Below are 15,416 nucleotides of genomic sequence, written 5' to 3'. Positions count from 1 at the left end.
CTACAAAGCCCACTCTGCCCCTAAACATACCCATCTCCTGTGACCTCAGAAGAACTCTGAAGCACAGGCTGTGACTGCACAGAGCAGGCCAAGAGACTGCAACTGTACAGAGTGAATCAAGACAGTGGACCAAGAGAGAACTCAGTGGCTCACTGAGATATAGACAGGTACTGCACAGCACAGACTAATAGCAGCTCTCTAAGACACAGACAGCAACTACAAGGATTGAACCAAGAGGCAAAGTTACTGCTGGCACCAATTGGAGGAAGAGATGGGTAGGTGCCAATGCAATAATTCATTAAACAGATCAAGCAACATGGTAACACCAGAATCCAGTAGTCATACACCAGGAATACCTGATCATCCTAATGTAACAGTTGTTCTGTCTCTTTAAGAGACAAGCCATGCCCACTCCCTCCCCCCATCCATTCAGGCAGGCAGGTCTTCCTTCCTGCTTGCAGCCTTAGTCTCTCTCTCTTTTCCACCTTTCTCTTGGAGAGGCAGCTTCTGCTTCTCCCTACTTCTCCGCTTCCCCCTTCTGTCTCTCCTCTCTCTCTGTTCTTCTCCCCTTCTCCTCTTCTCCCCTCCCCTTTATAACTCACTGAATAAATATCCAGCCTCAGTCTGCATGGCGTGCTTATCCATGTCTCTGTCTTCTGCCCACCCACCAAGTATCTCCTTGCCTGGGACCAGCCACCTCTCGGGGACCTGCAGCCGTCCCCGCCTGGAACTGGCTGATTTCAGGGCTCACTACTTGCCACCACATGGCCCACTGCCACCACTTGGGGACCTACAGCGTTTCTGCTGCCTGCTGCCACCAGGGATCCTGCATCATTTTTAATTTTTCCATTACATTGGTGCCGCTACTCAGATAGGTTCTCCTGCCATGAAGCACTCTCCCAGGGTCAGGATCCTGAACCAGGTATCTTTTCCCCACAACCATGTGTTCCATATGCCTGAGCAAGATTTCTACAGTGTGATTTCTACTCACACCGCCGGCTTCAATTGGTGAGTTTTCCCCATTCTGCTATGGTTCCTTCTCTTAGCTAAAATTGTGTTTGGTCCGACCTGGGGTCAGTCCGCTCATGCTAGCACTGCATACTCTGTGTGGTGTATTCAACTGGGGACCCAGGGTCCCTCAGGTTCTTCTTTCTCTTTTTTTCCATTTCTTTTCTTTTCTTTTTTTCCCTTGCCATAAAAGGCCACTCAGAGCAGCCTCTGGCCTGTCTGGCTTTTGAGTCACCCTGACTGGATCCAGCCAGGCCATAGCACCCCACCCGGGGTCAGGGGACGCCCGGCCATGGGTCCTTTGGTGTTGACACCAATTTGCACCCCATCTATAGGGGGAGATGTACTGTTATAGGCATTGTGGTATCACCATTTTGCAGGTTTTCATGGTTTCAGCTGTGGGTAGCAAGCCATTCATGTCCATTCCCCAATGGGATAGAAGCCTTTTAGAGGCCCTCAAACCCCAGGCCTTAATGCCCTACTTCTTCAGCTCTTACCCTCACTTCTGGGTGTCCCGCCAGCTCCACTTTTATGGGAACTTTCTGACTTCTGTCAACAGGAGCTTTCTAACTATTGTCAGTGCACAGGCAAATGGACCCTGCCATGGCTACTGCTGCCAACAAGTCAGATCCACGAGGGAGATTTTTTTTCAGTTCCAGCCTTTTGCTCCCTGCTGTGGCTTGTGGCATGGTGCGCCTTTTTCAGTTCTAGCCTTTTGCTCTCCTCTGCAGCTTGTGGCATGGCATGGTGGCTCAGCCACAAGGCAGATAACACCTCTATGTCTCTCTTATTAAGCTTAAAATCCATGTAGATCAAAATTGTGGCTTTTCCATACAACATGTGACTGCTGCCATTTTGACTGAGGTCATGTGACCTTACCACCATCTTAACTAAAGTCAGGTGACTTTGTTGCCATCTTAACTGAGTGGCTTTTTTCATGCAACATGTGACCACTGCCATTTTGATGGGATCAGGTGACTTTGTTGCCATCTTGGCTGAGAGCCAGGTCAGGTGACCAAGTTCTACCATCTTTACTGAGGTGTTCCCTGCCTGGTTTCCCAGTGCTAACTCTGTCGCATGGGTGACCTTACCTCAATCTTGGCTGAGAGCCAGGTCAGATGATCAAGTTCTCCCATCTTTACTGAAATATACCCTGCCTTGTCCCCCAGTTTACTTATATTTTTTTCCACTAAATTCCTCTTGTTAACTCTGTTACATGTGTGTTTTACACAGTGACATGCCTTTGGTAGGGCCCACCAAGAGCATTCACTTTGCCCAATTCCTGTTCACTCTTTTATTTGTGTGTTTATATATGTAACTTAAATGCACCTATGCTTAATGTTATAATTGTTCATTGCATCTCAGTTCAGATGACAAAAACAATAAGTCTCATGTTTTAAACTGGTATGTACTTTTAAGTCTCTTACAAAAATACTTTATATTTAATCCAACCCTCATTTAAAATATATTAAGCTGTTCTCTACTATTGTCAGTTCTTCCATTAACCTTCTATTGCAAGCAGTTTTTTCTTCTTTCTGTCTTTTTATGAGTGTAAATCTTACCTGTTAAGTTGAGAGCCAGTACAGTCAAGATCAGACCCAGCCCTCCAGGCAGATTCTGTATGGTAGTACCTAATAAACAACCCTCAACTTCTTAGAGATCTGGGAAATATGGCATTTAAATATTTAATTATTAAAAGACTTTTCATAACAAAAAGAGACAGGTTGGCTCCTAGCAGCAGCACTCTATTTCCTCCAAAGAAAACAGAAGACAAATGGGCCCAAAACAATGTCCATCTGCAGTTCACTTCAACTGCCAAACCCTGACCACTGGGAAAAACTGCCTTTCATCTAAACTGAAGATCTCCAGACATGGACAGAATTGCTAGAATCAACAGCCTAGCTGCTCAGATCAAGGTAGGCTTGTCTTCCTACAGATTTCTTAGCCCACAGGATCTTCTGGAGCCTGGCAGGCCCTGCGCTAAACAGCAAAAGTCAAATGTGACCCTCAGCAACCACGGAGGACTCTGAAGAATAGCTCTGGGTGCCAACCAAGTAAGTTCTCTGTCATTTTTTTAAATTGGTAACTCAAGAAAAATTTTATCCTTCTCAAAGATCTCTGATGTAGTTTGACAGCTAAGAGGTTTTGTCAGTTTAAAAGGACAACCTCACCAAACAAATTTCAACAAAATACAAATACAAGACCTGCAAGTTATAAAGGTGTGAGGACAAATACAAGCTATCAAACTTCTCTCATTGTGCCTTCTATAGTCTTAAAAATACTTTTCATTGTGCAAAAATATTTGTCACAGTCATTCTGACATAAATATGCTACTGTTGCCGGACAGTGGTGGTGCATGCCTTTAATCCCATTATTCAGGAGTGATGGAGGAGGGTTATCTGTCTATTGTGTTATTTTCATTGGTCAATAAAGAGACTGCCTTGGCCCCTTGATAGGACAGAAAATTAGGTAGGCGGAGTAAACAGAACAGAATGCTGGGAAGAGGGCAATGAGACAGACGCCATGGAGCCAGCCACCAGGTCAGACATGCTGAAACTTTCCCGGTAAGCCACACCTCGTGGTGCTATACAGATTATTAGAAATGGGTTAATCAAGATGTGAGAGTTAGCCAGTAACTAACTCTCTAGAGATAATGGGCCAGGCAGTATTTAAATGAATTCAACTTATGTGTTATTATTTCTGGGGTTAAGCTAGCCATGCGGGAGCTGGGCAGGATGAAAAGCAGGCCTGCCCACAGCCCCTCACAACACAGGAGGCAGAGGCGGTGGATCTCTGTGAGTTCAAGGCCAGCCTGGTCTACAAGAGCTAGTTCTAAGACAGGCACCAAAGCTACAGAGAAACCCTGTCTCAAAAATAAAATAAAAAATGCTACTGTTTATACAATGCATATGTCTAAAACTTCTGTTTTCATAAACCCAAAGAATTCTTGTGAGTTCTAGGGAGCCGAATTGAAGGATCCACCTTAAACAGGTCAGATTCCCTCAATTCCCCCTCAATTTCCTGGTCCTAAATTTTTTTTTCCTTAATTTAACCTTGTCCTCTGTTCTGCCAATAGCTTAAAAAGATGTAAGAGACACGAGACATTTCCATACCACAAACACCAGACAGGAGCAAAGAGACCAACTATGCCAGGATGTGACCAGCACCCAGATTTCTCAGGTTCCCCCCAAAGATGACACCCACAAATAAGCAGGAAAAAGTCTTAAGAATCTGCCACCCCAATTCCTTTAACTTGTGGTGCCTAACCTCCTGCCTTTTTATTATAAAAAAGAGATGGGAATGTAATGGTTGTTCTGTCTCTTTAAGAGACAAGCCATTCCACTCCCTTCCCCATCTGCTGAGGGAGGCAGGTCTTCCTTCCTGCTTGCAGTCTTAGTCTCTCTCTCTTCTCTGTCTCCCTCTTGGAAAGACAGCTTCTGTCTCTCCCTTCTCTCCCCCCACTCCCTCTCTGCTCTTCTTCCCTTCTCCCCTCCCTTCCATAACTACTAAATAAATATCCAACCTCACTCTGCATGGCATGCCGATCCACATCTCTTGCTCACTGCTGCCACCATGTGTCTTCCTGTCCTGGACCAGCCACCGCTCAGGGACCTACAGCCGTCCATGCCTGGGACTGGCTGCTCTCAGGGCCCACTGCTTGCCACCACATGGCCCACTGCCACCACTTGGGGACCTACAGCATTTCTGGTGCCTGCTGCCTTTGGGGATCCTGCAGCATTTTTAATTTTTCCATTACACTTAACCCAGAAGAAGCAGAAGAAAATGATCATAAATATAACTTTATGAAGATGATAGAGACTCTTAAAGAAGAAATGAAAAATTCCCTTAAATAAATGGAGGAAAAGACAAACAAAAATGGGAAGAAATCAACAAAGCTATCAAAGAAACTAAAGGAAACCAAGAAAAAACAAACAGGTGAAACGTAGTTCAAACAGTTCAAGACTTGAAAACAGAAATAGAGTCAATAAAGAAAACACAAATCAAGGGAATTCTGGAAATGGAAAATCTGGGTAAACAAAGGGGAACTACTGATGCAAGCACAACCAACATAATACATGAGATGGAAGAGAGAATCTCAAATGTTGAAGATATAGAGGAAATAGATTCATCGGTCAAAGAAAATAATAAATCCAACAAAATTTTAAAACATCTAAGAAATCTGAGACACCATGAAAAGACCAAACCTAAGAATAATAGGGATAAAACAAGGAGAACTCCAGCTCAAAGGCACAGAAAATATATTCAAAAAACTAATAGAAGAAAATTTTTCCAACCTAAAGAAGGTTAAGTCTATGAAGGTACAAGAAGCTCACAGAACACCAAATAGCTTGGGCCAAACAAGTCCCCTCACCATATAATAATCAAAACACAAAACATACAGAGTAAAGAAAGAATATTAAGAGCTGCCAAGAAAAAAGTTCAAGTAACATATAAAAGCAGACCTATCAGAATTATGCCAGACTTCTCAATGGAAACCATGAAAGCCAGAAGGTCCTGGACAGATGTGCTTCAGACACTAAGAGACTACAGATGCAAGCCTAGATTACTATACCCACCAAAGCTTTCAATCACCATCAACAGATAAAACAAAGTATTCTATAACAGAATCAAATTTAAACAATACCTATTCACAAACCCAGCCTTATAGAAAGTACTAGAAGGAAAACTCTAACTCAAGGAAGCTAACTGCACCCAAAAAATGCAGTCAACACATAACCTCATACCAACAAACCCCAAAGAAGGGAAACACACAAACACTACCACCAAAAATTAACAGAAATTAACAATTATTGGTCATTAATATCTCTTAATATCAGTGGAATCAACTCACTTATAAAAGGACATGGGCTAACAGATTGGATATGAAAGCAGGAGCCATCTTTCTGCTGTATATAAGAAACACACCTCAGTCTCAAACACAGACATCTCAGAGTGAAGGGTTGGAAAAGGTTTGCCAATCAAAGGGACCTAAGAAACAAGCAGGTGTAGCTATCCTGATATCTAACAAAATAGACGTTTAACTAAAATTTATCAGAAGAGATGGAGAATGACACTTCATACTCATCACAGGAAAAAATGCATCAAGATGAAGTCTCAATCCTGGACATCTATACCCAAAATACAAGAGCACACACACGTGTAGAAGAAACATACTAAAGCTTAAATCGCACATCAAACCCCACTCACTGATAGTATAGACATTAACACCTCATTCTCTACAATGGACAGGCCAACAAGACAGAAACTTAACAGAGAAATAAGAGAACTTACAGATGTCATGACTCAAATGGACTTAACATACATCCATAGAACACTTCACCCAAACACAAAAGAATATACCTTCTTCTCAGCACCTCATGGAGCCTTCTCTAAATTTGACCACATACCCAGTAACAAAGCAAACCTCAGCAGATACAAAAAAATCGGAATCACCATTGTTTAAACTTAGAATCCAACAACACTAATTGCAGAAAGCCTACGAACTCATGGAAATTGGACGGTGCTTAATTAAATCACCCCTAGGTCAATGAAGAAATAAAGAAAGAAATTAAAGACTTCCTAAAATTCAACAAAAATGAAGCCGCAACATTCACAAACAGTATGAAAGCCGTGCAAAGAGGAAAAGTTCATAGCACTAAGTGGAGAAATCTCACACTAGCAACTTAACAGCACAACTGAAAGCTCTAGAACAAATAGAAGCAGGCTCATCAAGGAGGGGTAGATGACAGGAAATAATCAAATTGAAGACTGAAATCAATAAAAATATAAACAAAGAAAAAATACAAATAATCAATGAAACAAAGAGCTGGTTCTTTGAGAAAATCAGCAAGATAAACAAACCCTTATCCAACCTAACCAAAAGGCAGAGAGAGAACATCCAAATTAACAAAATCAGAAATGAAAAGGACATAACAACAGACAAAAAGGAAATTCAGAAAATCATTAGGTTATACCACAAAAGCCTATACTCCACAAAATTGGAAAATGTAAAAGAAATGAACAATTTCCTGGATAGATACCACATACCAAAATTAAATCAAGCCAGGTGAACAATTTAAAGAGACCTATGACCTGCAAGGAAATAGAAGCTGTCATCAAAAGTCTCCCCTTCCCCAAAAAGCACAACAACAAAACAAAACAAAACAAAACAAAAAAAAAAACCAAACCAAACCAAAACAAAACCCCAGGGCCAGATGATTTCAGTGCTGAATTCTACCAGAACTTTAAAGAAGAGCTAATACCTATACTCCTCAAATTTTCCACATAATAGAAACAGAGAGAAACTTGGGGGTGGGGGAGAAAAGGGAGGGCAGAAGGTGAGGAGGAAGGAAGAAGGAAAGGGGTTAGGAGAACTTGAGGAAACGGGATGGTCGAGATGGGGGAAGGACAGAGACAGAGAACAAGGAAAATTATACCTTGATTGAGGGAGCCATTATGGAGCTAGTAAGAAACTGGCACTAGAGGATTTCCCAGAAATCTGTGAGGATGAGGATGGCCCCAGCTAAGACTCTAAGCAGTAGTGGAGAACATGCCTGGTCTGGTCTTGCCCTGTAGTCAGACTGATGACTATCTTAAATGTCATCATAGAACCTTCATCCAGCAACTGATGGAAACAGAGGCAGAGAGACACAGCGGATCACTGGACTGAGCTCCCAAAGTCCAATCAAAGAGTGGGAGGAGTGAGAATACGAGCAAAAAAATCAAGACCACGATGGGGATACCCACTGAAAGAGCTTACCTAAGCTAATGAAAGTCTTCCAACTCCAGCCTGACAGCAGGGGAACCAGCATAGGACCAAACTATTCCCTCTGAATGTGGGTGACAGTTGTATGGCTGGGGCAGACTGTGGGGCAGACAGTGGGACCAGTATTTATCCTTACTGCCTGTACTGGTTTTTTGGAACTCAATCTCTCTGGAGGGATACCTTGCTCAGATATAGTGGGAAGGACCTTGGTCTTGCCTCAAAGCAATGTGCTAGACTTTGCTTACTCCCCATGGGAGGAAGCCTTACCCTCTCTAAGGGGTGGATGTGGGGTGGGATGGGGCAGAAGGTAGGGGGGGTGGGAAGATGGGAGGGAGTGGGAACTGGATTTGACATGGAAAAAAAGATTTTTTTAAAATTAAATAAATAAAAACATTTCAAAAGTTTAACAAAATAGTATTAATCTAAATGTAACTGAGATTTCTTTAAAACCTTTTTGAGAATTTCATATATATGTATGTAATATGTTTTGGTCAAGCCCACCTCTATTCCTTTCACTCCAGTTCTTCCTCCATTCCCCAATCACCATTCTCTCCCAACTTCATGTGCCCATTTTGTTTCTTACCTAATGGAACAACTGCCAGTGTGTGCATGTGTATAGGCATTTCCTGAAGCTTGGGCAGCCTCTCAGGGCTGCATCATTAAAGAAAGCTGACTCTCCCTCTCCAGCAGCGAGCAATCATCAGTAGCTCTTTAACTAGGGGTAGATTTGTGACTACCACCTTCCCCCACGCAGAGATTTTCTCTACCTTGATCTTATTCAGGTCTTGTGCATACAGACAATTTTTAATTAATATTTACAGTTAATGTATACAACAAAATAATAAATTTCATTATAACACACTCATGCATACACATCCTTGCACTTTGTTTATATCTGCAACCTTCTCTCTTCTCTGTATCGCACTGGACCCCTCTCCTCTCCACTCCACATAGTCCCATTGTGCTTTCTTGTTTCTTTCATATATCGCATATGATATACAGCCTTTCTCCTCATTGCCCTCTCCTCTTCTCCTTCCCTCTCACTTTATATACCTTCTTTACCTCAAATGGTCTCTCATCTACTTTCATTCATATATAGTAAAATCCAGATTCTATATATGAAAGAAAACCGAAGATATTTTCTTTCTGAGACTGGTTTATTACACTTAACTGTTCCATCCTGTTTTTTTCATGCATAAGGCATGATTTCATTCTTCTTTATGGAAAGTAAAACCCTGCTGTGTGTGTGCGTGTGTGTGTGTCTGTGTGTATACGTGTGCATTGGTAAACATGAACTCTTGCGTACATGCCCAGAGGTTAGATAATGACTTGTGGGAATTGGATTTTTCCTACAGGTAGGTTCCAAGGATATTACTCAGGTTGTCATGTTTGGCACAAGGTAGCCTTACCTACTGAGTCATCTCACTAGTTCATATACTACATTTTCTTTAATCCATTCATTTGTGAATGAATGGTTCCCTATCTTGGCTATTGTGAATAGTATTGTGATATGCATAGGTGTGCTGTTATCTCTATGGTATTCTGAATTAGATGCCTTTGATTGTCTATCCAGGAGTAGTATAACTGCATAATATGGTAGTTATATTTTTAATTCAAGTTATCACCTTGAATTCTGTAGCGGCTGGACTCATTTACAATCCAACAATTGGTGTGCCAGGAGTTCTGTTTTCTGGCATCTTTACCAGCATTTGTTGTTATTTACTTTCTTGATGATAGTCTGCCTGTGATGTGATGGCCAAGGATATTGATGTCATTTTCTAGCCATTTGTATCTCCCCTGTTGAGAACAATACAGTTCTTTTGTCCATTTATGGCTGGATAGGATTTAGGAGGGTTTGGGGGTATTGTTTTGAGTTCTTTACAGAATGTAGACAATAATTATGTCAGTTTTATATTTGACATAGACTTTCTCCTATTCTGTAGGCTGTTGAGTTAGGTTTTTCTAGACCAGGTTGGCCTAGAACTTACCATGTATCCCAGATTAGACTTGAACTTGGTTCCTTTTGCCTCACATACCCAAGTTCTGGAATTGCAGGTGTGTTCCACCATGCCCGACAGCAGTAGTATCCTGAATTGTCCTTTACTTTAGTATTTTGTATGTTTTTACACTGTGAAGCAATGTTCTATAGTAAGGCTTGAAATCTTAGACCTCAGATATATGCATTTCATGCATATTTATATGATGATAGAAGCTGTTACCATGATAAATTTATGATGTCTTTTGACTGTCTCCTAAACATCACAAAAGGCTCCCAGATTTCTGTGTGATACCAGAGCATGAGAGAGAGAGAGAGAGAGAGAGAGAGAGAGAGAGAGAGAGAGAGAGAGAGAGAGAGAGAGAGAGAGAGAGAGAGAGAGAAAGAGAGAGAGAGAGAGAGAGAGAGAGAGAGAGAGAGAGAGCCCAATAATGTTAAAAACTAAATTTCCTATGAGCATGAGTTAATGAGTAGTTAGAGTTCAAATTTCTTAGCTTTGAGGAATACAATGAAGAGAACTTTAGTACAGATGAATTCCCAACAGAAAGGTCCATGCCTGGGGACGGGAAAAGAAGAGAGAGTATATTTATCTGCATTATCATCTAAATGAGGATAACTATCTGTTTTCACTATCTCTTGGCAACTGAGTGACTATGGGCAACTGGTTACCTGCATTTCTTTGTTTGTCTATAAAATTTGAGTAGAATTCTGCCTTATACAATCTCTTAAGTTTCTGAAAGGTTAAGGTAGGAGCTAGTGATACTTGTGACATCACTTTTAAAGCTATATAAAGGATTCTTAATGTAAAAAATACTGAACATATTTACTTTAAAATGCTTATAGATTAATAGGAAACTGTAAAGGTATATACAGGGTGGCCCTCTGTAACCCCCACTCCATCTCTGTCAACAATGACCTCTTGCTTAACTACAGCATCATATCAAAGTTGACCTTGGCATAATCTTGAGAGCAAATTCTGATTTCACTAGCTATACATATTCTCTTGTGTGCATGCATGTATGTGTGACTGTATCACTTATGAAACTTTATGTAGTCACAATAACAATACAGAGCTCACCCATTGTCACTAGGCTCTCATGCTAATTCTCCATAGCCAGCCGACAGTTCTTAGCCTTTGTTATACTAATGTTGTCTATATTTGTATAGTTTTGCAATTTCAACATTGTACGCAAGAACTATTTTGACTGCTTTTGTTTTGAGGCAAAGTTTGTATAGTGCAGATTGTCCTGGAATGCAATAAGTAGACCAGGCTGGTCTCAAACTTGCATTGATTTCCCGATCTTAGACTCTTATTTCAGGTGTGAGCCTGCACACATGGCTTTATAGCATTATTTTCCTGAGTTATAAGTTGTTGCCTACACCAACAGTTTTGTTCTTTTCATTTTTATGGTTTTATTTCCCACATTTTGTTTAAGGAGTGACCTCCTGAAAGACATTAGGGTTGTTGCTTTCCATATTAGGTTATTATGAGCAGAACTATTGTGAACATTTGTGGATAGATTCTTGAGTGAGAGTAAGATTTCCTTTCTTTAGGATATGTACAAGCCTGATTTCTATGAAAACACATGTCTGGTTTTAGAAGAAACTGCCAACCTCCTTGCCAGGCTGCCTATGCCATTTTGCACTCCCAGCAGAAGAGTCAAAGTGATCAGTGTTCTCTGGAGCCTCAGCAGTATTTAGTATTTTTAATAGTTTTTATTTTACATGTTCATATTCACACATAATGATATGTCACTGTGGTTTAAACTCATTTCCCTAATGGTGAATGATGCTAGTTTGCCATCTGTGTATTCTCTGGTGAAATGCCTGTTCATATATTTTGTCTGTTTTCTAGTTGGGAGGTTTGTTTATTCTAATGCTGCTCTTTGAAATTTAGGTGTAAGTCTTGCTTGTGTGAGTTGCATATATTTTCTACTGGTATATAACTGTTTTTTTTATCTTTTTTCACAGAATATTTCCCAAATCAAAAGTTTTGTATTTTTATGAGATATATATTCATCACCTTTTCCTGTTATGGATTGAGCTTTTGTTTCTTTAGTTCAGAAATTCTTTGTCTCATTCTAAATTCCAAGAGATTTTCCTGCATATGATTGACTAATTGCCCCAATGATAGATGTCTAAGAATTATTTATTTTTTCTCAGTTGTATTGCTCTTACACTTTTGCCAGAAATCAGTTGTAGATTGATTTTCTGTTAAAACAAAAAGGAAAGTTTTAACTTTTACATAGTAAAATTACATATAACAGGTATCAAGCAAGAATTACAATTATAACATTTTTATTTACTTTATCTTTTATCATAATTAAGGAAAATTATAACTATCTATTCTTCAACTCCATCAAAGACTCCAGAAGTATATAATATTACCTCAATAAAGAGGAAGTACATTGTAAGCAACTTCCAAAACTCTAGAATTGACAGAGAGATCTTGCTGCCTGGACAGTCACCCAAAGTTCTTCTGCACCATTGGGGCATCCATATTCAGCCTACAGGCCCATAGTATTCAGCAAACTTTTTCATGAAGCAAGAAATTTCAAAGACAAGTTTGTCTATATTGGCAGTTTGCCAGTCATTTTATTCTGTATCCTGCAGAATATCTCACAGACTCTTTCATGAAGCAGGAACCCCAAAGGATCGTCTCACATTTAGGTAAGTTCAGCAGTCATTTCTCTGTAGATCCTGCATGGCCAGTTAGTCTAACAAACTACATAAGGAGCCTCTTCAATACCCATCATCCTCTTGAGGTAGATTGGTGCTGCCAGGAGCAGATGTGTCTCACTATCATGAAAAGTCTTAAGTTCTTAAACATTTTAAATGCCATATTCTGAAGGTCTCTGAAATATTTGTAGAATAGTTATCTAACTGAAATGTATCTCTATACATCTACAATATATAACTAACATGACTACAAGCTTGACTATGACGATTATCTATGAAGCTATATTTCTTAATTATACATTACATTTTCAAATGAGCTACACAATCACAATACCCCAAACAACAGCATAACAAAACTGACCTTAAATTTTTATCAACAAACCAAGATTCTTACTAATGCGAATCTCTATAGTATATCCACCTTTAAATGTAGACAACCATTTATAGACAATATTTAGGAATATTGGCATAGTTGTTTCTCTCCAAACTACTTCCTGCTGTTTATTTCCTTTGTGGGAGTGTTCACAGAAACCTTTCAAGGGGTCTTAATTCATCAAACCATATTAGCCTGGAATGAATCCACAGGTTCTCATCCTCTGTGGAGACAAAGGAAGAACCTCTTTTCCAAAGCACCATATCCTTAAGAGCTAAATTCTGAAGTTAAGATACATTTATAATATCCATGCAGGTTTAGCTTAGCAGCCCATACATACAATGAAATGTCTCTCTGTACTTAGCTCCTTCACAGTCAAAAAATTAAAAGAAAACACAATAATATGCATAATCCTGACTCTCTGTGAATTTTCCATCTTTATGTGTCTTATTTTTCTTTACTCCTTTAAATCTGTAACTGTCTGTTCTCTGTCTCTTTAAAGACCTTTTTTAAAAAAAATTATTTACTTATTTTTCAACGCTCTATGTTCTTTTTCTTCTCTCTCCCAAGCCTATGCACATTTATCCAACACTGTGACACATTTAGAGTTCTTTTAGGTCTGAATATTTCCTTATTGCATATCTGTAATTCTTTACTGTTTAGGAGCATTTTTTAAAATGCTATGTCTTTAAGAATCTAAGCTGCACCATTGCTAGGTCAAATATGGTATTTCCCACTTGCCCCACCCAGTCCAGCATGGCAAAGCCACTTGTGCCTCTGAGCTGTGCACACCATCACACTTCCAGGCACATAGCTGGTCCAAGTTGCCATTAAGTAAGCTGTAGCAGTCTGCTCACAAACCCCAGTCAAATGCTCTGTCTCCAGAAAAGGACAGAGGTCAGTCACCCTGGCAGCCCAACCCAGAAGGCCAGCATTTCAAAACTGCCACCTTTTTTTTTCTGCTGCAGCTGAGGTAGGAAAATTTCTCTTAAAGGAACAGTGGCAAGCCACCAGTAAACAGCAAGAAGCTGTGTTAAACTCTGTATTTTTGTGTCTAGAATTTCTTTTCAAAATCTCACAGGTTTTAAGTGGATTTAGCTGACCACATGGGTGCCAATTGTTGGAAACAAGGCTGATGTTTGTCCTGGCTGCCTGGAACCAAAATAATCACACAGAAACTAGTTAAATCACTCCTTGCCCCATTAGCTCTAGCTTCTTATTGGCTAACTCTTACATCTTAATTTAAACCATTTTTATTGATCTGTATATCACCATGAGGTTGTGGCTTACCAGCCAAGTTCCAGCATGTCTGTCTCCGGCAGTGGCGGCTCCATGGCATCCCCTGACTCCACCTTCTTCCTCCTAGCATTCCATTTAGTTTTCCTTGCCTATCTCTGTTCCCCCATAGCTCTGCTATAGGCTCAAAGCAGTTTCTTTATTCATTAACCAATCAAAGCAACACATAGACAGAAGGACCTCCCAACCGCACGCGCACGCGTGTGTGTGTGTGTGTATGTGTGTGTGTATGACCCTGCTAAATTAATGAATTAATTCTAGAATTGAAAACTGCCCTTTGGGATTTTCTGTTTAGGCAATCATATCATCTGCAAATAAAGATTGACTTTCTTTCTTTTCCTTTTCATCTCTTTGTCTGTTGTTTCATTTTATTGCTTGATCACTCCTCCTACAATGTTTGGTATTATACTGACCAAATGGCAAAACGGGTCTCGGGAGATGGCTCAGTAGACACAGCACTTGTGAAAGTGTGAAGATCAGAGTTCAGCTCTCTAGCGGTCATGTAAAAGTCCAGCATATATAGTGGTCATCTGGAGTCCCAGCCCTAAGGAGACAGACACATGAGATAACTGGAGCAAGCTAGATTGCTAGCTAATGAGAAATGAACCAGCTCCAGGCTCAATGAGAGACCTTGCCTCAAAAAATAAAAAAGGAGTACAATTATTGAGACATTATTGGTTGCTAAATTTTCTGCTTTTGATTATAAACTCCATGAAAATGGGTATTAGATTGACTTGCTGGCAGGATCATTCCCAGAACTCCATAGTAGACATATTAATAGAAGGCTCTCTGCTAATATTGAAGTAAAGGAAAAGGAGCACGTGTAGCTCTTAAAAGTTAAATTAGAACCACTGTGATTTAGTTCAAGGATTGGAAGATTTACTTATTCCTAAGTAGCCATTGCTGGTGATTTTTATTCCCTTGTGGCCCTGTTAAGGCAAAGAGAATTTGCTGTCTGTTTTGTCTGCCAAGCTGATTTTAACTTCTGATTTTTGTTGGTATGGGTCTGGAAGAGCTTCCAAGATTGATGAAATTGTTCATATCCTGTAAGCATAGTCATTGTATCAGGCAAAATTGACTTGGCTTTTTGCATTCTGGGAGTTTATTCTTTGAATGGATGGGTTTACTTGATCATTCAGGAGGATTTCATATCAGAAGTTGGTTGCTTTCTTGAGAAAGTACATGGAATCTAATTCTTCCAAGTGGGCCTTCCCTGTAGAATATACAGCAAGGGTTCACACAATCACAGATTACTTCCTTAGGTCTACCCTCACTGAGAGGCTGGAGAACTGCATTTG

Source organism: Myodes glareolus, chromosome X (assembly GCF_982192425.1).
Source record: "Myodes glareolus chromosome X, mMyoGla1.1, whole genome shotgun sequence".
Lineage (NCBI taxonomy): Eukaryota > Metazoa > Chordata > Mammalia > Rodentia > Cricetidae > Myodes > Myodes glareolus.
Note: the sequence above shows the minus strand (reverse complement) of the source record.